Source organism: Oncorhynchus mykiss, chromosome 16 (assembly GCF_057628025.1).
Source record: "Oncorhynchus mykiss isolate SJ-2025 chromosome 16, ASM5762802v1, whole genome shotgun sequence".
Taxonomy (NCBI): Eukaryota; Metazoa; Chordata; class Actinopteri; order Salmoniformes; family Salmonidae; genus Oncorhynchus; species Oncorhynchus mykiss.
The window spans coordinates 42,639,148-42,666,421 of NC_143037.1; the positions used below are offsets into that span (position 1 = coordinate 42,639,148).

Sequence of the window (27,274 nt, forward strand, 5' to 3'; positions counted from 1 at the left end):
CTGGGGAATTGATGACAGGGATTAACCATTTCCTTTGGCACCGAGTGGTACAAATTGGCCTGGGACTTATATTCATTCACGCTGACTGAACTCCACATGCATTCTGGTGGTGCCAACGTCTCTTAGGCGTATGGATGTCAATATTTTATTTTTGTAGGGGGAGGGGGGGGTCCCTTTGATATATCTAACGGGGGGCCCTGATTGGTTATGGGGTTACCCAGGCCCCCCTATCATTAGAACCATGTGTAGGGAACAGGGTCTACTCAAGGGAGGGGAACACTAGAGACACTATTTAGTAAGTATGTGGGTATTAGAGGAGAAAAAACAGATTATTCAGTCATTATCTAAAACATTTGATCTGTGTACATCAGAGACCAGTTAACATGGACGTTATTTACTACCCTTGAGTCTAGTCATGACAGTTGTATACTTTTTCTCCTTAATTAATCATATTTTTGCCTAATTAATTGTCTTGATCTTGGATTTCATGGTTACGTTCCAGACTTATTTGTTAATGGCGTCACCCCTGTGGAGCTCTGAGTAGAGAAACTATTCTGACATTTTTTTAGATTAGTAGACAATACAGCTCATGAAATTATTAATACAACATTTAGGTGCCCAGACACAGATTTTTCCATTGATTGCAGTTTTTAGACAAGGTTTAATCTAGGTCTGGGAAAACAATCCCTTATCTAAGGGTTTATATGTAATATATAATATGCTGATTTGGCTGACAGCCGTGGTATATCAGACCGTATACCACGGGTATGACAAAACATTGATTTTACTGCTCTAATTACTTTGGTAACCAGTTTATAATAGCAATAAGGCACCTCTGGGATTTGTTATATATGACCAATATACATGCGATGCTTCATGCCTAAGAACATCCCTTAGCCGTGGTATATTGGCCATATACCACACCTACTACACACCTACTGCCTTATTACTTCAATATATACTGTACACGTCAAAAGTTTGGACACACCTACTCATTCCAGGGTTTTTGTTTTTACTATTTTCTACATTGTAGAATAATAGTGAAGACATCAAAACAATGAAATAACACATATGGAATCATGTAGTAACCAAAAAAGTGGTTACTACAGAGTGGCAGGCAAGCTCGAGGTCAGGGCAGGCAGAATGGTCAGGCAGGCGGGTTCAGAGTCCAGACAGGCAAGGGTCACAACTGGGAGGACTAGCAAAACAGAGAGATGGAAAAAAAACATGCTGGTTGACTTGACAAACAAGACGAACTGACAACAGACAAGCAGGGAGGGAACACAGGAATAAGTACCCAGGGACTAATGAGGAAAACAGGTGACACCTGGAGGTGCGTGGAGACAATCACAAAGACAGGTGAAACCCATCATGGTGTGACAAGGGCAGGCCTTCCCCGGGAGGAAGAGCACCTCCGGCTTGTTGAGCTTGAGGTGGTGGGCTGACATCCAAGTTGCGATATCTGCCAGGCACGCAGAGATGCGTGTCGCCACCTGGGTGTCAGAAGGGGAAAGGCGAAAAGTAGTTGTGTCATCCACATAGCAATGATAGAAGAGACCATGTGAGGATATGACAGAGCCGAGTGACTTGGTGTATAGAGAGAAGAGGAGAGGGCCTAGGACCGAGCCCTGGGGGACACCAGTAGTGAGAGTTTGTGGTGTGGACACAGATCCTCTCCACGTCACCTGGTAGGAACGGCCTGCCAGATAGAATGCAATTCATATACAGTATGTCCAATAAGAAATGTTTGTTTTTGGAAGAAAAAAAATCCTGTGTGCCCTACTGGAGCCATTCTCTCTCCACATTCAGTTCTTGAAATATTCCTTCCCCGGTGATTCAATATGAACTGGGATGCTGTTGGGTTTTTCTTCTCAGGAGGTAGAGATGTAGATGTCTTGATCGCTGGACTCACTGGGCTCAGCTGATGTTCATGAGATGACCTTTGGTTACAGTACACACACACAAATACAGGCTGACACAGTTGGACCATACTTTTCTGACAAAGAAGGGTAGTGACACTCTGTCTACTATAAAGGTCAGGATGTGTCTGAAGCTGAATAGTCTTTCACCTTTCAGGTTTGTGTGCATCCCAAATGACACCCTATTCTATATGGGCCCTGGTCAAAAGTAGTACACTATATAGGGAATAGGGTGCCATTTGGGATGCACACCGAGTCTCCATGCCTTCTCACTGTGACATCATCCCTGCTGTCCACCTCTCTACTGTACCCATAGTCCCCTAGACCACCTAGCCCTCTCAACCCAGCCTCTTTCTGTCTTTCTCTCCCCTTCCTTCCATCTGGCACCTAACCCCCCCTGACCCAGCACTCTGTGGCATTTCAGAGAAGGCAGGTGGCTACTGACTCTGACTGTTTGGTCACCTGGCCAGATTGAACCCACCTCTGGAGCCTGTCCTCATCCTCTAAAGGCATCCATCCCTTAACTTACCATGCCCAAGAGGAAGGAAGGCCTAGAGCCAGATGGTCTGACCAGCTGGAAGACAACCTACACAACCTGGGACTCAACACCACATCAGCCTGGGACCTGGCCCGGAAACTGGGTGGCACAGAAAGCCAAATATCCAGTCTCTACTCTCCAAGGAGCTAGTGAAGGTGAGCGAGGTGGCAAACACCACATTTCAACCCTCATACCTTTGGACCGTCATTATTCCACATGCCCTGCAGTGAATTTGGAACATTTATACCCTAGAGGTATTCTCTCTGTGCTCTTCAGAAAGCTATGAAAGGTTGTTGAATGGCTATGGTAAACCTTTGAAAGATATGTTTTCAAACCTGTTATTTTCCCAGAGGGGAATTCAACATAAAAGTAGAGATAGATAAAGAGAAAGATGAGAAATTGAAAGATGTGCCCGAATAAAGTCAGTTTCATGTTTTAGATACTTTGTTTTACGTCTCAAAAGAACAGGTGCAAGATGTTCAAAGGTACAACAGCAAACCCTTAGTAAGTGAGACCCTTGAAGTCAATGTGCTCTGACAGGAAATTGCCTAAATCACTGGTTATATCATTTCTTAGTCGTCAGATCATTTTGTAAAAAGTTAATTCCTGTGTTTTTAAAGGCCTTCCCACTGGGCATAGACGTCAGTTTAATGTCTAGTTTGGTTGAGTTGCCAACGTGAATTCAATGTGAAATCAACAACAAAATATCACCCTGTCATTGGATTTAGGTTAAAAGTAAGGAAATTAACTTACGTTGATTACTTTTTGCAAATCCAATGAGTTTTCCACATTGATTCAACGTCATCACATTCAATTCTGTTGTTGAAATGACGTGGAAACAACATTGATTCAACCAGTTTTTGCCCAGTGGGTTGTGAACCTGCTCATTTGTGAAGCCAAGTTTGCCCTATTGGCCCCAAGTTCAATGACAAATTCTATGCAAAACCTCCCTGCTTTGCATATCAATGATATGCAAAGATCCTACATTATCTCAACCACTGACATAGTATGAGTCCCATTCAATTAATAGGCCTAATGTAGGTCTCCTATTCTCTCCCCCATAACTGGGGGAAGTCACGGTTGCAATAATAATCTGTCTTTATTGGTCTCAATTAAATGTCAGACAGCATCAATAAAATGCTGTTGCTACTTGCATGTGGTATCAAATCAATCTGTTTGAGAGTGCAGTGTTGGGCTTCTTCCTAAATGGTACCCTTTTCCTATATAGTGCACTACCAGGGCCAGATTAATGCGGGGGCTGAAGCTCCTGGGCCCAGGCCTGTGGGGGGCTCAAGAGGAAGCAGGGAGGTGACCAAGAACCTGGTGGTCACTCTGACAGAACTCAGAGCTCCTCTGTGGAGATGGGCGAAACTTCCAGATGGACAACCATCTCTACAGCACTCCACCAATCAAGCCTTCATGGTAGAGTGGCCAGATGGAAGTTACTTCTCACTAAAAGGCACATGACAGCCCGCATGGAGTTTGCCAAAAGGCATGTAAAGGACTCAGACCATGAGAAACAAGATTCTCTTGTCTGATGAAACCAACACTGAAATCTTCAGCCTGAATGCCAAGCGTTTCTGGAGGAAACCTGGCACCATCCCTACGGTAAAGCATGGTGGGGGCGGCATCATGCGTTGGGGATGTTTTTCAGCTGCAGGGACTGGAAGACTAGTCAGGATCGAGGCAAAGATGAACGGAGCAAAGTACAGAGAAATCCTTGATGAAAGCCCCAGTCTGAGGTCCTGAGCAGGTTAAGGTTCACCTTCCAACAGGACAACGAACCTAAGCACACAGCCTAAACAATGCAGGAGTGGCTTCGGGACAAGTCTCTGAATGTCATTGAGTGGCCTAGCCAGAGCCCAAACTTCGAACATCTCTTGAGACCTGAAAATAGCTGTGTAGCGACGCTCCCCATCCTCCAACCTGACAAAGCTTGAGAGGATCTGCAGAGAAGAATGGGAGAAACTCCCCAAATACAGGTGTGCCAAGCCCCGAGATGCTGGCCTTCTAAGCATAGTTGCAAAGTAAAAGCCATATCTCTGACTGGCCAATAAAAAGAAAAGATTAAGATAGGCAAAATAACACAGACACTGGACAGGGGAACTCTGCCTAGAAGGCCAGCATCCCGGAGTCAGTGTTGACGTTGAGACTATTGTTTTGCGGGTACTATTTAATGAAGGTGCCAGTTGAGGACTTGTGAGGCATCTGTTTCTCAAACTACACCCTAATGTACTTGTCCTCTTGCTCAGTTGTGCACTGTGGCCTCCCACTCCTCTTTCTGTTCTGGTTAGAGCCAGTTTACGCTGTTCTGTGAAGGGAGTAGTACACAGTGTTGTCCCAGATCTTCAGTTTCTTGGCAATTTCTCACGTAGATTAGCCTTCATTCCTCAGAACAGGAATAGACTGATGAGTTTCAGAAGAAAGTTATTTGTTTTTGGCCATTTTGAGCCTGTAATCGAACCCACAAATGCTGATGCTCCAGATACTCAACTAGTCTAAAGGCCAGTTTTATTGCTTCTTTAATCAGAACAACAGTTTTCAGCTGTGCTAACATAATTGCAAAAGGGTTTTCTAATGATCAATTAGCCTTTTTAAAATGATAAAATTGGATTAACTAACACAACGAGCCATTGGAACACAGGAATGATGGTTGCTGATAATGGGCCTCTGTACGCCTATGTAGATATTCCATTCAAAATCAGCCGTTTCCAGCTACAATAGTCACTTGCAACTTAATGTCTACACTGTATTTCTGATCAATTTGATGTTATTTTAATGGACAATTGTGCTTTTCTTTCAAAAACAAGGACATTTCTAAGTGACCCCAAACCTTTTGAGCGGTAGTTTATACTAAATATAGTTCATTCTAATATTGTACAATCTGTGTCGCTTCATTGGCCTGGACTATTGTTTGTTTGAAGTCAGGACCAGATTGATCTCCGTTTGTCAGAGTAGCAACTCATTTTGGTCATTGTGGAATTAAAAGAAGATTCAGCTAATGTCTCCTGTCATGTGAAAGGGGAATTTCACCCTGGGGGAATCTGGGCTTGTTTTCATAATGTCTGAGGCATTTCTAGGACAGTGAGGTGTGTTTCACACATAATTGCCCAGGAGATCAAAAAATACACCTAGTCCTGCTTTGTGGCATTTCGAAGGCTCAATGTTATACTGATCACACTATGCGTTTTTTGGGTGTAAATATGGTTGTCCTTATTCGATAGAGCCATTGGACATCTTTCAGCAATGTTCCTATAGGTGGATTCATTAGCAAATATACAAGCAGACACATTTTTTCCAGTCTGAAAGACTAGAACTTGTGTTGGGCGTTGTTGGGCTGAGTTTACCAAAAGGCACTTAAAGGACTTTCAGACCATGAGAAACAAGATTCTCTGATCTGATGAAACCAAGATTAAACTCTTTGGCCTGAATGCCAAGCGTCACATCGGGAGGAAATCTGGCACCATCCCTATGGTGTAGCATGGTGGTGGCAGCATCATGCTTTGGGGATGTTTTTCAGGGACTGGGAGACTAGTCAGGATTGAGGGGGAAAATGAACGGAGCAAAGTACAGAGAGATCCTTGATGAAAACCTGCTCCAGAGCATTATGTACCTCAGACTGGGGCGAAGGTTCACCTTCCAACAGGACAACGACCCCAAGCACACAGCCAAGACAACGCAGGAGTGGCTTCGGGACAAGTCTCTGAATGTCCTTGAGTGGCCCAGCAAGAGCCCAGACTGGAACCCGGTTGAACATCTCTGGTGAAACCTGAAAATAGCTGTACAGTGACGCGCTCCATCCAACCTGACAGAGCTTGAGAGGATCTGCAGAAAAGAACAGGAGAAACTCCTCATACAGGTGTGCCAAGTCAAACCCAAGAAGACTTGAGGATGCCAAAGATGCTTCAACAAAGTACTGAACATTATGAAACATCAAAGATACCACGCCTGGTCTTCATAGCAGATTTTGAAAAGGCGTTTGATAAAGTATGACTAGAATTTATATATAAATGCCTGGATTACTTTCATTTCAATGAATCTCTTATGTACAGCAGCCCCAGATGTAAAATAGTCAATAATGGTTACTTCTTAGAAAGTATTGAGCTTTTAAGAGGAGTGAAACAAGGCTGTCCGTTGTCTCCATATCTATTTATTATGGCCCTTGAAATGCTAACTATTAAAATTAGATCCAACAAGAACATAAAGGGGTTAGAAGTCCAGGGGTTAAAAACAAATGTCAATGTATGCTGATTACTATTTTTGTCGTAAATCCACAATCTGGATCCCTGCACAGTCTCATTTGAAGGTCTTGATCACTTTTCTAGCATCTTGACTACAAACTAATTATGACAAGTGTACCATATTATGTATTGTATCGTTAAATAGTGTTTACACTACCTCGTAGTTTACCAATAAAATGGACGGATGGTGAAGTAGACATACATATTCACATCTCCAAAAATATAAATGAACTTGCCACAATCAATTTCAATATTAAGTTTGCAAAAATAGGTAAGATTCTGCAAACATGGAGAGGTAAATACTTGTCTATTCATGGCAAAATCACATTAATTAACTCTTTGGTCCTATCACAGTTTACTTACTTACTAATGGCGCTGCCTACTCCAGACGACTCATTTTTTTTAAAATCATTTTTTTGGAATGCTAAGCCAGACAAAATTAAACGTGCCTATTTATATAATAAATATGAGTTAGGGGTGCTAAAATTATTCAATATTAAAGCTTAAAACCTTCACTCATACATAAATTATACTTAAACCCAAAATGGTCTCCAGTAGATTATTAAGAAAGGCTCATCCTTATCCTGCAGAAAAGAGAACAAATATTACAACAACTATTATGGTTAAAATATACTGATTTAATACAAATAAAACTTTTTTTATTGTATTATATTTATTATGATTAGAAACGGTGGAGTTATGTCACATATACAGCTTTCGAAAATATATGGGAATGTCTGCTCAATCCAAACAAATCACAAAAATGGAGGAGGTAAGTGGAAAAGGGAGAAGGTAAGGAATTTGTTTGTCTGCCATATATTAAAGATACAAATTGGCTGAAAGGAATTGGCATAAGTAGAAAAATATACCAGTTTTGTTTGAGGACAAAAATGTTGACTGGTGCACCATACAGGTTGCAAAATAAATGAAAAGAGATTTTCGATGTACCGATTCCATGGCACATGGTTTATGAACTGGTACAAAAAAACTACACTTGATTCAACACTGAGTTTTTTTTCTATTTAAATTATACAAAATGCATGCTACCATCAGAATGCTATCTATATGGGGCGTACAACAATCTCAGCTCTGTAGATTTTGCTGTGAAGAGACAGAATCACTAGATCATTTATTCTGGTATGTCCCCTATGTAGCTTGTTTCTGGTCACAGGTTCAGGAATGGTTAAAAAAATACAACATTCACTTCAAATTAACCTTACAGCAGTGTTGGGTGATTTGGAAAACCATAGTCAGTCAATAAATAATATAATATTCTTAGGAAAGGTTTATCTTTAGCTCACAATCTGTGGATACTATTATGATTAGAAAAGGTTCAAAATCTATGTAAAAGGATCACAGCACAACTGAAAAATATATGTCACATGGAAACCAAACGAGGGTGGTCTATGGTGATAGGTGGGATGGGCTGAGGGGTGGGATTAAAGAGTTTGTTTAATGTTTTATTGTTATGTGTTTGCTGTATATAAAAGTACCATGCATTTCAAATGTGTAGCCGAGAAGCTGTAAAAATAAGAAAAAAAAAGGTTTCCTCTGAACAGGAGAGGTGGTGGATAAGTTAATAAAAATGTTTAATAAAGAACAAGAGCTGAGTAAAGGATCTGAATACTTATGTACATGTGATATTCCTGTTTTGTTTTTATGAATTTGCAAACATTTCTATAAATTCGTTTTTGCTTTGTTATTGTGTGTAAATTGATTAGGGATTAAAAAAAGAGAGAATAAGGCTGTAACTTAACAAAGTGGGAAAAAGTCAAGGGGACTGAATACTTTCCCAATGCACTGTAAATTTACTACCGAACAGTGAGGAGAAACAATAATACAACAATTTATTGTTGTAAATCTCTAAAAATAGATTTCTGCCTACCTACCTAGGCTCATTTGTACGGTCTGGTCGCTGTGCAAAGGTTGAGGGTTATGCCATATTTCTTTCCATTTGGCTAGATATGGTTGTAAATGTAATCTCTGTACCTGTGCACATGTATACATGTACAACTAGTCTACCCTAATGTTGATGTTATGCTGGCACGGTTCAACTGTTGTTCAAACTGTACAATAGAGTATATATGTTTTTTTTTAGTCTTGCAGACAATAACATTTAATGCCTGGGCTTCTTCCTGGAGTGGATTCTCGATACAGAAACCTCATTCCTTTGCCTGCTTGTATCATTGTAGCAGAACTGTATCCCGTGAACTGTATCCCCCTCGAGGGATTAGACGACAGGATGGATTTCAAGCAGATGAGGAGCTGAATGACAGTTTGACCATGACAACACTCCTCCCACAGCTTTACAATTATTCCCTGAACTTACTGTAGGTTTCTTTTGGAATTGCAATTTTATCATGACCACCTCTCCCATCTGCTGATCACCAGTACTTGTGTGTCCCTACACCTGAGACACACTCGGACACACTGAACTGTACTATGCTGTTCATACGATATATATATATATATATATATATATATATATATATATATATATTTTTTTTACTTTTACCATATAACGTTGCTGAATACCCAGATCTCTTGAGTTGGCATTACATAGTGTACATTCTCCTGTATTTTAATGTTGACAAATAAACATGATTTGATATCTGAATGTCTAAGCATTTTTTATGCTACAGAGCCATGTACAGCTTCGATAAATACATATTGTGAATCCATGAGGGCAGAAACATTTAGAAGATTGACAGAAAAGATCCACATTTATTTTATGCTGGTTCTACATAAGGACTCTCTAACCCTGTTCCAGGAGAGCTACCGTCCTGTAGGTTTCCCCGCCAACCATAATGTAGCACATCCCAATTCTAATAATTAGCTGTGTTTTACACAGACAACCCAATTCTGATCTTTTTTCCACTAATTGGTCTTAATCACATCAGCTCTTTTTCAGAACTGATCTGATTGGTCAAAAGCCCAATCGGGTCTGAATTGGGCTGCCTGCGTAAACGCAGCCGTAGTCCTTTATCCGGCTTCGTTACACTGGCAATGATGGGCTGGGGAAGCTGAGACTCGTGCTTATGGCGATGGGCTTGTCCTGTCTGCGGTGAACGGCCAGCTGGATAAGGCTGTCAAAAGTGGTGTAGGGCTTCTTAACCACCAACTGTTTGGTCCTCTTTCAGAAGATTTGCTGATACTGCCCGTCTCCTGGAAAGACATGGTTGTGGTTTTATACTTGTTCTGGAAGGGATGTAGGGCAACATGCCTTTGTTGGTAAAGGTATCAGCCGAATGGGACCGGTTAGCGTTTTTGTTTAGGGACAATGAGGGGACATTGGGAGCTGTTTTGAGAAGAAAGATCTGTCAACAAAGTGAATGGGTGAGGGGGCTAAAGAAGGTGTGACAAGTCTTAGGAAGGCAGTTCTTACACAGTATGAATGGTTGTGTATGGGAGATTGAGGAGAAAAGGCACCTCAAATCGCTCTCATACACAATACATTTACTGTCTAAGCACAACCGAAAACCCCTTTCTCATCTCAAAGTACTGTCTGTAAAACCTCCCCCAGCCCATTTGACTTTGAGCAGTCATTCTTGTCAATAGTAGCCGTTTGCAAGGGAATTGTTTTGACATGTTTTTGTACTGTGTTTCGGGAATAATGAGGTGGTTGTGTCATTACGGTTATCGTGTTGATTTTATACCGTTCAGTATCCCTGGATGGTTTCTGTCCCACAATCTTGTTGTGCTCCATAAACGAAAGGTGTGTCCGCTCCCTCGTGCTTGTGTACCCAAAATGCCCCCGCTTCAGGGTATTTCTCAGCAGAGCACTGTCGAACGACTCCAGATAACCTGAGTTTTACAAAAGCTAAAAAGAGAAGAGGGGTAGATGCAATTGATTATATGGTCTGGAAGATAATCTGTTGTCCAAGGGTACCTCTAACCACTTGTAACCCCATAACATAAACCATACAAACACTACCCAATTCATGTTTATGCCATGCTTACTGTAAATTCAGCTAGCTTAGCCTTCAGCTTGTAAATATTTTGGCCAATTTACCTTCACCTTGTGCAGAGCTAGGGGTTGGAAGCACGTATTGGTAGAATCAGGTTCTGTACCAGCTACAACAAAATACACAACAATACACAATTGAACCACCCCACTAATTGAATTGATCTCTTTTAGACTGGCTAGCTATGCATACCTAACATGGACATTTCAATATTATCAGTTTGTTGTTAGCTAGCTAGCATCACTAAAAAGGCAGCAAGATTGCAAGCCAGCTATACCAACCATAGATGATTTATATGATTTATCCTGTACACATTCATCATTACACACAGAGTGATTTACCTACTGTATATCGACAATTTAGTTTTTAGTTACGGAGTGTTTACCAGACAAGGGCGAGAATAGATGGCTACCAAATTGAGACACTCTTTATTTGGTAACGTTAGCTAACGTCAGTCAAAGATAGAACGAGCAAACAAACATGTTTACTCTGCTGAAGGCAGCTATCAGTCTAGCAGTGGCTACCATGGCATTGGCGAAATTGATTGACAGTGTGTATACCAAAAGATACCTATATGATTTAGCTGATAGAATTTAGAGTTCAATATTTTTTTTAAACAAAGACCCGGGGGCCTATAATTTCTTTATCCGGCCCTGTGCACTACCCTAGAGTAGCGCGCTATGTAGTGTTTAGGGTGCCATTTGGAATGTAGACATTCATATCTGACAGACAGACAGGGTAGCACTCTGGGCTGTGAGAGAGAACTAAATCAGAGTCCTTTCCCTTCGATTAGTGAGTGATTAACGCCGGGTAGAGACAGCTGGGCGACCTTACAGCCACATAATGACCTTAACCCGATCAATGGAGAGAGCACTGAGCCACAGCAGCAGGAACACAACAGCAAAAACAGCTCAGCTAAGTTCAGACCCCCTCTCTTGGAACTGTCTGACCCTCGAAAGAGTGTTACATCTGTAGCACTTTCAGTTTCTCTCTTGAACACTTTCTCTCTTCTTTCTTTCTTTATTTTATTTCACCTTTATTTAACCAGGTAGGTTAGTTGAGAACAAGTTCTCATTTGCAACTGCGACCTAGCCAAGATAAAGCGTAGCAATTCGACACATACAACAACACAGAGTTACACATGGAATAAACAAAACATACAATCAATAATACAGTAGAACAAAAGAAAACAAAAAGTCTATATACAGTGAGTGCAAATGAGGTGTGTTAAGGAAATAAATAGGCCATGGTGGCGAAGTAATTACAATATAGCAATTAAACACTGGAATGGTAGATCAGCAGAAGATGAATGTGCGAGTAGAGATACTGGGGTGCAATGGTGCAAAATAAATAAATAAATACCAGTATGGGGATGAGGTAGGTAGATATATGGGCTGTTTACAGATAGGCTAAGTACAGGTGCAGTGATCTGTAAAATGCTCTGACAGCTGGTGCTTAAAGCTAGTGAGGGAGGCGTGAGTCTCCAGCTTCAGAGATTGCAATTCGTTCCAGTCATGGGCAGCAGAGAACTGGAAGGAAAGACGACCAAAGGAGGAATTGGCTTTGGGGATGACCAGTGAGATATACCTGCTGGAGCGCGTGCTACGAGTGGGTGCTGCTATGGTGACCAGTGAGCTGAGATAAGGCGGGGCTTTACCTACGGGGCCAACCAACGAGAGCGTACAGGTCGCAAGGCTAATAAGAATGTTGTGATTGACAGAGTCGAAAGCCTTGGCCAGGTCGATGAATACGGCTGCACAGTAATGTCTCTTATCGATGATGATGTTGTTTAGAACCTTGAGTGTGGCTGAGGTGCACTCTGAAACCAGATTGCATAGCTGAGAAGGTATGGTGGGATTCGAAATGGTCAGTAATCTGTTTGTTAAATTTTCTTTCGAAGGCCTTAGAAAGACAGGGTAGGATAGATATAGGTCTGTAGCAGTTTGGGTCTAGAGTGTCACCCCCTTTGAAGAGAGGGATGACCGCGGCAGCTTTCCAATCTTTGGGGATCTCAGACGATACGAAAGAGAGGTTACTTAGGTAGCCTGGGTTTCACTTTTGAGTTGTGGGTGTTTGTTTTCCGTGTGTGTGTTTGTTGCCACACGGTACTGTTTCGGTTTTGTTCGTTTCACGTTTATTGTTTTGTAGTGTTCAGTTTATGTCTGTAAATGAACGTCCTCCGATTTGGTCCTCCGATCCTTCTCGCTACTCCTCCTCAGAAGAGGAGGAGGAAAGCCGTTACAGAGGTATCAAAGCCTAAACTTATATTTCTGCCAAAATACCTTTTCTTCCTCATGGCAATCATTTCAGTAAAGTGATGCCAATGGCTTTAAAAGGCTCTGCATGGTCAATCCGATGTCTGCAGTGGCTGTACAGAATTGACTGTGATGCGGCCTCGGCAGAAGTCAGAGCATTCATACTTCTGGTGCTTCAGGGAGTTGTCATACGCATCCAATACATTGGTCTGCACCGGGCAACCAATCATGTCAATGCAGAGCTATGCAGAGCCCTCTGCATTGTTAAAGCCAATTTATGCTTGATTTGGTAATGCGCTCCGGAGGCTCCGGAGGCTTGCGAAGGCCAAATCAAGCTCCGTACCACATCGCCGTGCACCTCCCAAATTTTGTAACAATGCGGAGGGCTCAGTATAGCTCCGTATTGACATAATTGGTTGACAGTATGTTGGGGCGGTACATCCTGTATAGACACAAACTCACTTCCTTGATAACAAACATGGGGAATTTTGATGAAAGTCTATCAGAGAAAGTTCACAAATAAAAAAAAGATCTTTATGATACCTTGTGTAGGGATTTCAATGCTGTCCGGAGGCTCCAAATGGAGGGTGTGACGCAATTACGGAGCCTCCGAAGGTTTGCAGAGGCTAAATGGAGCTCCATACCCAACCATACCAGACAGCCGTGTGCCTCCCAAATTGTGTAACAATGCGGATGCCTCTGTAATGCTCTGCATTGACATGATTGGTTGACGATAGGTGGGGACGGGAGGTCCTGTATAAACACACTTCCTTCACAACAGCTCTGCTCTGCTCCACGAAGTGCAAGGAGAATTCATGTCCTGAGTTCTACTGATGACGGATCACAGTAAATGCCGTAGGGCCACTGCAGATGTCAGATTGAGTCTTTTTTAAGCTGGTAGCATAGCTAGCATATAGAAATTGATGGTGATAGGGAAAGTAGTTTTTAACTGTAATGCAGCTGATTGGTAATTATGGCATGGACATGTATTGGGGTTGACATCCATACAGCATTATACTCCAATTTCTACCTCAACATAGAGTGTAATACACATATTAACAATAGCCTAAATGTAGGCTAATATTTTTGGGGGCAATGAGGAGATTCGGGTTGGAAAACGGTGCAGTCTTTTTACTTCATGCTATCTTGGCTGAGCCTATATGTCAAGCACCGGGAAATGGACTAACATCTCAGAGGTAAAAGCTTTTGTCTTTTCGTTTAGCCAGTCGCTTGTAATTAGCTGGATGGGGATAGAGATTAGCCCTGAATCACTAGGGGTGGTGCGGTGCAGACCAGTTTATTGGTATACAGTATACAGACCCCTTGACCTTTAACACATTTTGTTACGTTACAGCCTTATTCTAAAATGGATTCAAATCGTTTTTTTCCCTCATCAATTTACAAACAATACCCCATAATGACAAAGCAAAAACAGGTTTTTAGAAATGTTGGCAAATGTGTGTAAAAAAAAAAAGATTCATATTTACATAAGTATTCAGACCCTTTACTCAGTACTATTTGCAGGCAAAATACTGTAAATCCTATGTGAAATCAGTATAACACGCACACACTGTCTTTCTCTCTCAACTCCCTCTCTCTCACCCCCCCTCTCTCCCTCATGGCACTCTTACACTCTTTCTATTTTTCTCTGGCTGGAATCCTAACTTGCTGAACTGCTTTTCATTCAAATCTCTGATTGATCTCAGTGCATGATTGACGGAAGTCAGAGTTAAGCATCAACACCTGAAGTTAGAATTGAGTTAAGTACAAACATCTAAAGTTGCGATTTAGGCTAGTCTTGCTGTCTCTCTAAAACCACACACACACACACACACTCCCTCCCTCCATCACACTTTCCATAATACTCTCCCTCTACTCCTTTTCTCCATCACTTTGTCGATCAAACTTCCTGTCTGTCTCTTACTGTCTCTTCCTGTCTCTCAATGCCAACGTATCCTTTCTGATTTAGTCAATACCTTTGTTGGTCTCATTTGCTCTTTAAGCTGATGGAATTCGCTCTCTTTCTCTCTCTCCTTATTCTGCTGACAGCGTCCCTTTTTCATGCAACCCTCGACTGAAAGTTGTTCATTCATCCTGCTTCCCCACTCCCTCTTTCCTTCTCTCCCTCTCGCCCTACGTTCCTCCCTTCTCCTCTTTCCTTCATCAACATTTCCCTTCTTCTGCTAGCTGACTCATCCTTACTCTCCAGGAGGAAGAGAGACGGAGGGTAAGAAAGAGAGTAGGAAAGAAGGGGTGTAAATGAGGTCAGGTGAAGATAATCAGATAAATGGATTAAAACAGAAGAAAATTAGCTCACCATAATAGCATGAGAGGCATTGTGTGACAGCCAGGTGGAATAACAGGCGCTATGTACACTGAACACAAATATTAACACCACATGCAACAATTTCAATGGTTTTACTGGGTTACAATTCATATAAGGAAATCAGTCAATTGAAATAAATTCATTAGGCCCTAATCTAAGGATTTCAAATGACTGGGAATACAGATGTGCTTCTGTCGGTCACAGATACCTTAGGGTAGGTAGGGGCGTGGATCAGAAAACCAGTCAGTATCTGGTGTGACCATTTGCCTCGACACATCTCCTTCGCATAAAGTTGATCAGGCTGTTGATTGTGGCCTGTGGAATGTTGTCCTACTCATCTTCAAATGGCTGTGCAAAGTTGCTGGATATCAGCGGAAACTGGAACGTGCTATCGTACATGTCGATCCAGAGCTTCCCAAACATGCTCAATGGGGGACATGAGTATGTAGGTCACGGAAGAACTGGGACATTTTCAGCTTCCAGGAATTGCCTACGGATCCTTGCAACATGGGACCGTGCATTATCATGCTGAAATATGAGGTGATTGCTGTGGATGAATGGCATGACAATGGGCCTCAGGATCTCGTCACAGTATTGCTGTGCATTCAAATTGCCATTGATAAAATGCAATTGTATTCATTGTCCGTAGCTTATCTGCCCATACCATAACGCCACCACCACCATGGGGCACTCTGTTCACAACGTTGACATCAGCAAACCGCTTGACCCACAACGCCATCTGCCATCTACAGGTACAGTTGAAACCGGCATTCACCCGTGAAGAGCAGACTTCTCCAGCGTGTCAGTGGCCATTGAAGGTGAGTATTTGCCTACTGAAGTCGGTTACGACTCCGAACTGCAGTCAGGTCAAGACCCTGGTGTGGATAATGAGCGCGCAGATGAGACGGTTCCTGACAGTTTGAGCAGGAATCCTTCGGTTGTTCAAACCCACAGTTGCAGTGGCTGGTCTCAGACAATCCTGCAGGTGAAGAAACCGGATTTGAAGGTCCTGGGCTGGTATTGTTACGCGTGGTTGTCACGCCCTGACGGTAGATTGCTTTGACGGTTTCTATTTTTAGTTTGGTCAGGGTGTGATGTGGGTGGGTATTCTATGTTGTAGGTCTAGGTTCTCTTTTTCTATGCGTTTGGCCTGGTATGGTTCTCAATCAGAGGCAGCTGTTTTTTGTTGTCTCTGATTGAGAGCCATACTTAGGTAGCCTGTTTTCCCATTTTGAGTGGTGGGTGATTATTTTCTGGTTAGTGTTTGTTGCACCTGTCAGAACTGTTCGTTTATCGTTTTGTTGTTTTGTTCGTGTATTCGTTCTGGATTAACAGTATTATGGATACGTACCATGCTGCACTTTGGTCCTCCTCTCCTTCCACCAACGAAAATCGTTAGTGGTCTTTCTGTTGTGAGGCTGGTTGGACGTACTGCCAAATTCTCTAAAACGACATTGGAGGTGGCTTATGGTAGAGAACTGGGCATTAAATTCTCTGGCAACAGCTCTGGTGGACATTCCAGCAGTCAGCACGCCAATTGCACGTTCCCTCAAAACTTGAGACATCTGTGGCATTTTGTTGTGTGACAAAACTGCACATTTCAGTGGCCTTTTATTTTCCCCAGCACAAGGTGCACATGTGTAATGATCATGCTGTTTAATCAGCCACTTGATATACCACACCTGTCAGGTGGATGGATTATCTTGACAAAGGAGAAATGCTCACTGACAGGGATGTAAACAAATTTGTGCACAACATTTGAGAGATACTTTTTTTGTGCGTATGGAACATTTCTGGGACCTTTTATTTCTGCTCATGAAACATGGGATCAACACCTTACAATATTTTTGTTCAGTGTAGATAAGAACTTGTGAAAGTAGGCTACAGTTTGATAAAAGGCAAAGTAAAAATCTGATAACGAAAAGGTATTACTCTTGGTGTTTTCTCGATTAGCTCTCTCCCTCTATCGGTCGAGTTGTGCTGGAAATGGACCTCAAAGGGTCTTTCCTGATTAAATCTAGAGCCATACGTCCAGGAGGAAGAAGAGAAGTATTCTGTTTATCAATGAAATGAGCAGAGAGACATTATCCATATTGATCTGTCTGAGCTAGACTTCCTACACGCTGTAGAATGATTCTCCTGAACCACTGAATGAACCGCTGGGCTGCCTCTAAACATTACCAACGTTCCATTATTACATATTTGTGTATTTTCACAACAGGGTCTTAACAGAGAATGTTCAGATTAAACGTCTGTGTAAATGAACTGTACAAAAAAAACTCTTATCGCAACTCTCGCTGCTGACTTGAAGTTTCACATTTGTGCCAACAAATAGTGCTAGGTCATTTCCCTCAATATCCTTAGTGCCTAATCTATCACAAACTTAATTCCACCCCTGCTCTGCAGCTAGCTATCTGCCGGGGTTTTAGAAATAAAAAACAGAAACCATTTCGACGGATAATGCATTTTGTATTCTGTAATTCTACAAAGGTTTCAGCCTTAGCCCTTGTCCCATCCTCATGTCTTGCCTCAGGCCTACTGTGTCTCCAGGCTTTCATAAGCCCGGCCTCCCCTCAGATCTCTAAATATGGCTGTGTAACCTCTGGGGTTCTGTCGTACATGATCTGTGTTCTCACTGTAATCAATCACCTCTGCCATGCTCCTCCGCTGGGTCCGTTGTCTTCTTCCTCCTTTGTCTGCCACTTCCTATGGGACTGGGTATATTGGCAGATGGGAAGCCTGGCACTCAGACTGGACTGGCATCAGTGCCACAGTGGAATAACATGGAGCTCAATGGGACTGGGCAATATCGTCATCCTCAAATCTCTGTGTGGTTACGTGAATATTGCACACTGATGGCATTATCTCTTTCCGTCTCTGTCTCTGTCACTCAGTCTCTCTCTCTCTCTTGCTCTCTGTCTCCACCTCTCTCCACAGTTCTCAGGACCAATATGAAGGAGAGGAGTAGACAGTGCTTCAAAGAAAGTTCAGGTTGCAGACACAATTCACAAGACCATCAGAAAAGATAAGTGTGAGGATCAGTGAAAGCCAGTTTGTTCTGCCCAGTCCTGATCAGCCCAGACTCCAGATCACAGCAAGTATCAAGAGTCACTCTTTAAGTCTCCCGGTGTTGTATCACTGGTATCTCCTGACGGCTGCACAAAGAAATTACAGAAATGCGTCTTTGCCCACTTAGATAAACTCAGATTTTGGTCACAAAGACCCCTTATCAGAGAATACAGCCAACTCGCTCTCTCCCTTCACAGTTTTCAGGATCATGGAGAATTAGGATCAGTTATGTACAGTCATACCAGACCACCCTAAGACATTGAGTACCATATTCCCCCGGGGTTGTATTACTGTTATCACCCCTCTGCCTGTCTGTTATCATGTCACGACACAGATAGGCTTCCTGAGCCACTTCCTCATTATCCCCCAATCAGCAGTTCTCAGAGTTATTATCCCCCAATCAACATTCTGTTCTTAGGCCATCATTGAAAATAAGAATTTGTTCTTAACTGACTTGCCTAGTTAAATAAAGGTAATAAATAAATACATTATAATAAAAATAAATAAAAAAAACATGGCATTTCCCAGCTCCGCCCCTCAGCCACACCTCCTAGTCACAGATCACAGACAACACATTTTTCTCCACATAGAATTACGTTTCACAACAACGTTGTCTGACACTGACTCCGTTTCCTTTTGATCACTTTATCAATTGAAAACCCAATAGATAGTGTGCAGTAGGTGTCTTAGCAGCAGTAGGTGTCTCAGAATCCGTTAATTGTAAGGGAAACATGGGCTCAGTTGACCATGGTAGACGTTATTAACATAAAGGGTCATTTGGCTGTCCCATTAAAGCACCTGCATAGGGCTATTAGACAGAGCATGGTGAGGAAGAGAGACGGAGAGGGGTCTTTCCTGATTACATCTACAGCCATACGTCCAGTAGGAAGAAGAGAGTACTCTGTTTATCAGTGAAATGAGCAGAGATAAGAGAGACATTATCCATATTGATCTGTCTGAGCTAGACTTCCTACACGCTGTAGAATGATTCTCCTGAACCAGGAGTTTGCAATAGATGCCTTTTTAGTAGCGACAGAAGCCAGAATCCATTAGACGTTATTAATATCAAGGGTCATTTGGCTGTTCCTTTAAAGCACATGTATAGGGCTATTAGACAGAGCATGGTGAGGAAGCGAGACAGAGAGAGAGAGAGAGACGCAGGATGCGTCCAAAATGGCACACTATTCCCTATGTAGTGCACTACTTTTGACCAGGGCCATATGGGTGTGTCCGTCTGCAATTAGGGAGCGTATCCTACAGGCACAGTATGCGTCTCAAATGGTACCCTATTCCGTATGGGCTATGACCAAAAGTAGGGCACTATGTAGGAAATAGTGTACCATTCTGGACATGAGCAGGGAATGAGATGTAGAGCAGAGTGGGTAGGGCCATAGGCTATACCACTATGCTAATAAGTGTATTGTTATGCCTGCTAGAGCTGATCTGCATGGCTGCGTATAGGAAAAGGAGAGAGAGCTGCTATCTGGCAGCAGAGCAGATTGGCTGGCTGCTGGAACCTGGCAAGACTAATCCAGCTGGAAAGACTGCATGCATACGGCCAGCAGCGGAGAAGAGAAAGGAGGAGAGGATGGATGTAGGGAGGAGGAGGGGTGCACGGAGGGAATGGAGAGAGGGAGGGAGGGAACGATGGGGGGGAAGAAGACAATAAAGGAATGGTCAGAATCCAACAAGAGTGAGCGAATAGAGCGAGGCAGGAGAAGAAGAGGGAGGGATGAGGGGAGAGGCAGAGGAGAAGAAGGGTGATGTCACCTCACCTCTAGCAGGCAGCCAATGAGAGCGAGGGAGGCAGAGAGAGCGGCTGAGAGAGAGGGAGAGAGGGTGTGTTTTTGAATCACTGCAGCATCAGAACAGCGAGAGGAGAGGGCACAATCAATTTGATAGAGAAGAAGAAAAGGAAGAACTAGGAAGAAAAAAGGGAGGACAAGGAGTTGCCAGAGGAAGAGAAGGATCAACACTCCCCAGGCCGTCGTTTAAACCTGTGGAGGTAAGAGAAGACAGCCGTTCAAAAATACAAGATGAGAGCAGGGTTAATTAGAACGCTGGCTGGGTGGAGGAGAGGTGGCCGGATGATGTCTTCATCACACCTGGGTCACATCTGCAATTACAATCCCACATTTTACAAGATGGTAGTCTTTACTAGCCTGTCTGAAGGGGCTGAGGTGGAGAGATGAATTTGAGTCACATTTCTAGAAGAGTCATGTCATGTGTCGCTGTGACTATATTAGTAGTGTCTGGAGGGCAATATTAGTGGTGATGTCATTGGATAAAACGATCAAACTATGAATATTTCAAGATTTCTGTTGAGATTATTGTTAAAATGAGCAAATGTGCTTCTCATAATTTCTCTCGATGTTGTAGTAGAGGTGGCTGTAGGTTTTGTACCGAAGCATCTCCTTTTTGTGGTTGACTTTTAATGAATTCGAAATGAAAGTGCATTGAAGAAGACATCTCGTTGAATAGTTTGAATGGATGTTATAGGGAAAGAGTATTATTGCATGTCATTAGTACATTTTGCTGGGTACACACTCAGATAGCACGTAGCATGCAACAGGGTCTGGCTCAGCTATTCAAATTCAATGCAATGCTGTTGTGGAGCCTCGTTGGAGGAAATCATATTGTCGTCAGATGCTTCGATAATCTGCGTAAATATAGATTTTATTTGACATCTGGAGGATTGTGTGATGCGATACAAATTCAAAATAAGTGATTGCACGTTTTCTTTTTCTTTTTTACATTGAAAATGAGTGTGGGTTATTTTGCTCACTTAGCAGTTTTCAAAAATATGTAACGTAAACATTGGATCTCTTCAAAATTCTATGTATCAGTATTTGCTATGTGAGGCATTTTAGCAGTTATTTTCACTTGTGTCCTGCACTTTTGACAGTGCATACCTCTACACATTTGTTCTAATTAATTAGTATTTTTAGCCTATTATTTTTTCTGTTTTTGACTTAGATCTTTCTCTACCTTGCTACTTTGGCCATATTTTCCCACTATCCCCCCGCTGTTGTCCTCCCCTCCCCCAGCCTCTCCTATATCTCACTGGCTTGATGTTGTTAAGCATGGCTGTGATTGCGTTGTGCTGTAATGGTATTTTCACTCGTCTGGTAGCATGCTGGTCCCAGATCTGTGTGTGTTCCTATGGGAGTTGGCTATGCAGCACTAACACATCTGGGACCAGTCTAGTTCATGGCATAACAATGACCATACGAGTTGGTATTCAGAACAAATAGATCTGGGACCAGGCTAGTGGTCGGGAGGATGGAGGTCTAATCTGTGGCAGGTAGCTCTCCTGATCTAGGATCCGTTTTGCACTTCCATAAATAATATCATATGGACAGGAAGGACCTGATCGATCAGCACGCCTGCTTTGTGAATACAGGTTCTCCTGTCCTGGCTGTCCTACTGCAGAGACTCTCTCTCTCTCCTCTCCCTCACTCTCTTTCTCTGGGAATAGGATGTTATCTGGGTTGGTGCTCCTCTGGGGAGCCCCTGTATCCTTCCCTTTTGCTACCTTAAACGAACTACAGTATTGTCTGATGGGACAGAGAGAGAGGGAGGGGAAGGAGAGAAGAGAGAAAGAGAGAGACATTGGAATGGAAAATATGGGTGTGGCAGTCGGGCATCTCTCCCAATACAACAGACTGTACAGGTGTGCCCGTGAACGGATGCAAACATCTGGCGATGTGCCAAACATGGCAACCAGCTCTCACATCTCCATTAGGCAGATGAGAGGCCATAGAACACATGACAGGCAGTCTATACTAAATGCTGTCTCTTCTTTAGTCTCCTGGGTGTGAGCGCTGTCATGTCGTGTCGTGAGAAAACACTCCCTATCTCTGCCTCCACTCTCTTCCCCCTCTCCTCCTCTCCCCCCTCCATCTCTCTGCTCTCTCCCCTTCTTCCCCCTCTTTCGTTCACCCCTCTCTCTCTCTCTCCACCCCCCTCCCTCTCGCCATGCCTCAATAACCTCCAGCCTGTCCCAGATGAGATGAGGACAGTACTGGGGACACTGCTCGGCGGCTGACAATGACTTGTTACCATCGGGACAGCGCACAATATGGATCAAGATATAGGCAGGGAGGTGTGTGTGTCATTGCTTGCGTGTGTGTGTGTGTGTGTATGCGCACGCTCTCTGAGGCGAAATGCTCAGGAGACTGCTCCATGCTCCTGCAGCTACTGGTTGTATTTTCAAACTGTTTAATGCAATAATCAGTGTATTGCTACTGCCGGCTGTTTGGCAATCCTAGACCGAGCTGCTGTAACAGCCAGAGAGAAACAGAGTTGCTCTTACTTTCTTTCTTTCATATAGTAACACAAACACACACGCGTAGCCGTCACACACACACACACAGCTGTATAGTACAGTGTATGATTACCCTGGGCTAGCTATACCGGAGCAGAATGTAATCTCTTTCTCTCTGATGCCAGCCAGCATTTAATTGAGCTGTTCTAACAGAGGGATGGATGGATAGAGTGATTTAAGAGAGGGCAGGGAGAAATAGAGGGGGGGAAGGGGGGAGAGCAAGAGAAAGAGAGAGGTGGTGATGGATGGAGCGAGGGAGGGAGGGATTGTTTGACGAGAGAGAGAAAAGAGAGCGAGAAGGAGGGATCAACAGGAGAGAGAAACAAGGTCACAGGGAGGATTGGCTGTAAAGATGGCAGCAAGGAAAAAATAGGAAAAAAAGGGATAGAAAAACAGATGATATGCACAATGACGTATAGATCAATATGTTAGAGAACTAGAGAGGTGAGTCTCGGGAGCATCGTTTGTTCACGTTCTTGTCTTGTTTACATATATTTCTGTGCACTATTCAGTTTTTTTGTAATGACAATGGTGTTGGCCATATTCATGATACTGAACCATGCTCTTCTCTTGTTAAACCGGAGAGATGTCATTGTGTTAGGGAAGGTGGGCTGTGTGCTCACAATCTGCCAAGCAGGAGAGCTCACTGGGGAGAGCAGTGTTATTTATGCTAGCTATTGAAGTGCAGTGTTGTGCAGCGTTAGTGTTATCCTAGCTAATTTAGATTCTCCACACTGGTGTTTTTACGCTAGCTAAATGCTCTACAGTTTTACCCTAGCTAGATGCTCCAAAGCCACCTGTTATTTTGCCTCAGGCCGTACTGCCAGCCACTGCAGCCACCCAAATACACGACTACACACATCAGCTGCCCCAAATACACGGCTACACACATCAGCTGCCCCAAATACACGGCTACACACATCAGCTGCCCCAAATACACGGCTACACACATCAGCTGCCCCAAATACACGGCTACACACATCAGCTGCCCCAAATACACGACTACACACATCAGCTGCCCCAAATACACGACTACACACATCAGCTGCCCCAAATACACGACTACACACATCAGCTGCCCCAAATACACGACTACACACATCAGCTGCCCCAAATACACGACTACACACATCAGCTGCCCCACTACACGACTACACACATCAGCTGCCCCAATACACGACTACACACTTCAGCTGCCCCAATACACGACTACACACATCAGCTGCCCCAATACACGACTACACACATCAGCTGCCCCAAATACACGACTACACACATCAGCTGCCCCAAATACACGACTACACACATCAGCTGCCCCAAATACACGACTACACACATCAGCTGCCCCAAATACACGACTACACACATCAGCTGCCCCAAATACACGACTACACACATCAGCTGCCCCAATACACGACTACACACATCAGCTGCCCCAATACACGACTACACACATCAGCTGCCCCAATACACGACTACACACATCAGCTGCCCCAATACACGACTACACACATCAGCTGCCCCAATACACGACTACACACATCAGCTGCCCCAATACACGACTACACACATCAGCTGCCCCAAATACACGACTACACACATCAGCTGCCCCAATACACGACTACACACATCAGCTGCTCCAATACACGACTACACACATCAGCTGCCTCAATACACGACTACACACATCAGCTGGCCCAAATACACAACTACACAAATCAACTGGCCCAAATACACGACTACACACACCAGCTGTCCAAATACACGACTACACCCGTCAGCTCCACCTGCCTTGAATGACGGGGTCACCATTGCTCAAAGTCTTTACCTGCTATTTTCAAAGGGAATACAACATTAAAGATACAACACGGGTTAAGAGATGGAAAGTGATCAAGGTAAGGTGTAAATAAAGGGTGCATCCCAAATGCTACCCTATTCCTATTTTTCTGCAACACACTACAACACACTTTTGACCAGTGTCCATGAGGAAAAGTGGGCCATTTGTGACGAAGCCATTTCTGTTTCATATTTTAGCTTCTCTGTTAATTGTACAGCTTTTTTCTTAGTCTTTTAGTGTATTCCCCACTGGGACTTACAGGTGTAAACTATGCACAGACAGGTTCACTTTTAGTGACTCTGGTCCTCTGTGTTTGTCGTTTTAGCACACTGCTGAGCTAAAGAGAGGCTGCCGTAAGGGTTGATGGTTGACGTGATGGTTTCTCCCTGGTTGCCCTGCGGTGTGTGTGTCTGTGTGATGAAGGAAGCCTGTGTGATTTAGATTCTGCAGATGGAGCTAGACTAAGTGACATGGTGTGTGTCAAGTGGGGGATCAGGCAGATGTGTCGGGGTGGAGTCTAGAATATGTTACTATGATTTAAAGAGTGAAGGGTCAGACAAGGAGTGATTGAAAGGCAGGGGACATGATTATGAAACCTACTGGGAGGGAAGGGGAAGGTGGAAGGGAGTGAGAAGAGGAGAGGAGAGGAGAGGAGAAGGAAGGGAAAAGGGCGCCTGAATCTATAGAGAGAAGTGGGGCATTTTATAATGAAATAGAATAGCACACGATAGATACTTTATTGAGAAATGTAAATAATAATGCATGAATATATAATAAAGGACAAAAAAAGGTGGTTTTAAGAAGGGGAGAGATCTGGGGCTGTTGTCAACATCAGTTCAGTTCCCAGTGATGAAACAAGACAGTGGAGATTGTAGGTCTGTGTTTAGACCCGTACTCTATGAAGCACTACTACTACGACTACTACTACTGTCACTACTACAACCACTACTCCTGTCACTACTACAACCTCTACTACTACTACTACTACCACCACTACCACTACCACAACTACTGTCACTACTACCTCTACCACTACCACTACTGCCTCTACCACTACTGCCTCTACCACTACTGCCTCTACCACTACTGCCTCTACCACTACTGCCTCTACTACAACACCACCAAACGCCAGTCATCACTTACCAACCCTGTTCTATATCCTTACACATCTAGAGGAGACCTAACACATTTGGAATCCATTCCCCTCTTACCGGATTTTCTCACCTCCCTCCTTCCATCTCTTTCTCTCTTCGTTTCTGCGCCAAGTGTGGTTTCACATGTCATGTCTGTATTCATGCATAGTCGGGTAGCAACCAACCCAAAGCCTTCCACTCCAGGCCTTAATCAGAATAATGTCTACTTGAGATTATTATTGGACATTACAGAAACGCTGACACAAAGGCCAATAAAATGAACCCAATTATACAATTGAACCGTAGGCTAGGTCCCAAATGGCACCCTATTCCCTGTTTAGTGCACTACTTTTGACCAGGGTCCATAGGGTAGGACCTTGCTCAAAGGTAGTGCACTAAATTGGGAATAGGGTGCCATCTGGAAAACTGATTTTAGAGATAGGGTTCAAGATTAACACTGCTGGCAAATATGGAGATTTTATGTCATTCATTCACAGTGGATTACTTTATTAAATCTCTGTCAGTGGCACCCCTTTCGCTCGCATGTGTCAGTGCGTGTGTGTGTGTGTGTGTGTGTGTGTGTGCGAAAGAGGGTAACAACCCTTGAAAAACACAGGAAAGACCCGTTTAACCATTCAACAGGAACCTCATCAAGCGTTATGACTACTAAATTGAAGTCATAAGAGAAAATAATGCCTAGTATGCCTTACTTCAAACAATCAAGTCATTTACAGAGCACAGTGGGTGTCAATGAGAGAGCCTCGCGTTCGATTGAAGCCGGGAAATGCACGAATCCTGTATTTATTCTACCAAATGATATCGTTAGGTTCTTCTCAGCTGCAGACCCAGGCGGAGACAGGGAAAGCACAAAACAGATGTATTCACCCAACTGGATGCTTCAGCTGAATATCATTGTGATACAGTCACACAGTTCTTTATACACAGCGCATGGAGCAAATGAGGGGCTGTCTGGCTCTGTTCTACCTACCTCATTCTGTTATTCTCACTCCGCTCCCCAACTTTGACGTCGAAGACAACCTCCTCGCTTCCCACAGAAACGAGACTGTTGGACTGTGCCTAAACCCTGACCCAGAGAAATTCTATCCTATTCTGCAGAGCACGTTCTAACTCCAGACAGAGATGGCTCCCATCCAACCCTTCTAGGATCATACCAGAAGTCAGAGTCTCCGTCTGTAATTGTCATTTGCATATACAGCACCTTCAAAAAGTATTCAATTCCCCTCGACTTGTTCCACATTTTGTTGTGTTACAGCCTGAATTCAAAATTGATCACGTTGATTGTTTTCCTGACCCATCTGCACACAATACCCCATAATGACAAAGTCAAAACATGTAAATGTCACATCTCATTGTTAGAAATCACCTTTTGGCAGTGATTTACAGCCGTGAAGCTTTCTGGGTAAGTCTCTAAGAGCTTTGCACAACTGGGATTGTACAATGTTAGCACATTCTTTAAAAAATTATTCAAGCCACGTCGAGTTGGTTATTGATCTAGAGGCGAAAGAAATGCACGCCTGTTTAGGCAAAGGTGCTGGCTAGCGGAGAAGAACACTTGAAAAGGAACAGGAGAGCAGCACACTCTAGGAGCTCCGAGGCAATCATTTAATAACCTAATAACCATCGTTTCGACAAAACAAGCTGTC

At 43.3% G+C, this 27,274-nt stretch overlaps 1 protein-coding gene and 1 long non-coding RNA gene across 4 annotated transcripts in view; one reads left to right on the forward strand and one right to left on the reverse strand.

Annotated features, from left to right (window-relative positions):
- Window positions 1-7,352: 7,352 nt before the first annotated feature.
- Window positions 7,353-27,274, reverse strand: part of LOC110491953 (uncharacterized) — a 30,582-nt gene continuing 10,660 nt past the window's right edge. The window contains exons 2-3 of the long non-coding RNA XR_002468932.3: window positions 10,355-10,518; window positions 7,353-9,863 (exon numbers count right to left, since the gene is read on the reverse strand). This is a non-coding gene — a long non-coding RNA (uncharacterized LOC110491953). The remainder of the gene's footprint in view (window positions 9,864-10,354; window positions 10,519-27,274) is intronic.
- Window positions 20,013-27,274, forward strand: part of LOC110491054 (neural cell adhesion molecule L1) — an 83,363-nt gene continuing 76,101 nt past the window's right edge. For all 3 annotated transcript variants that reach the window (XR_016487268.1, XM_090202762.1, XM_090202765.1), the window contains exon 1: window positions 20,013-20,318. The gene's annotated coding sequence lies outside the window, so the exon portion shown is untranslated. The remainder of the gene's footprint in view (window positions 20,319-27,274) is intronic.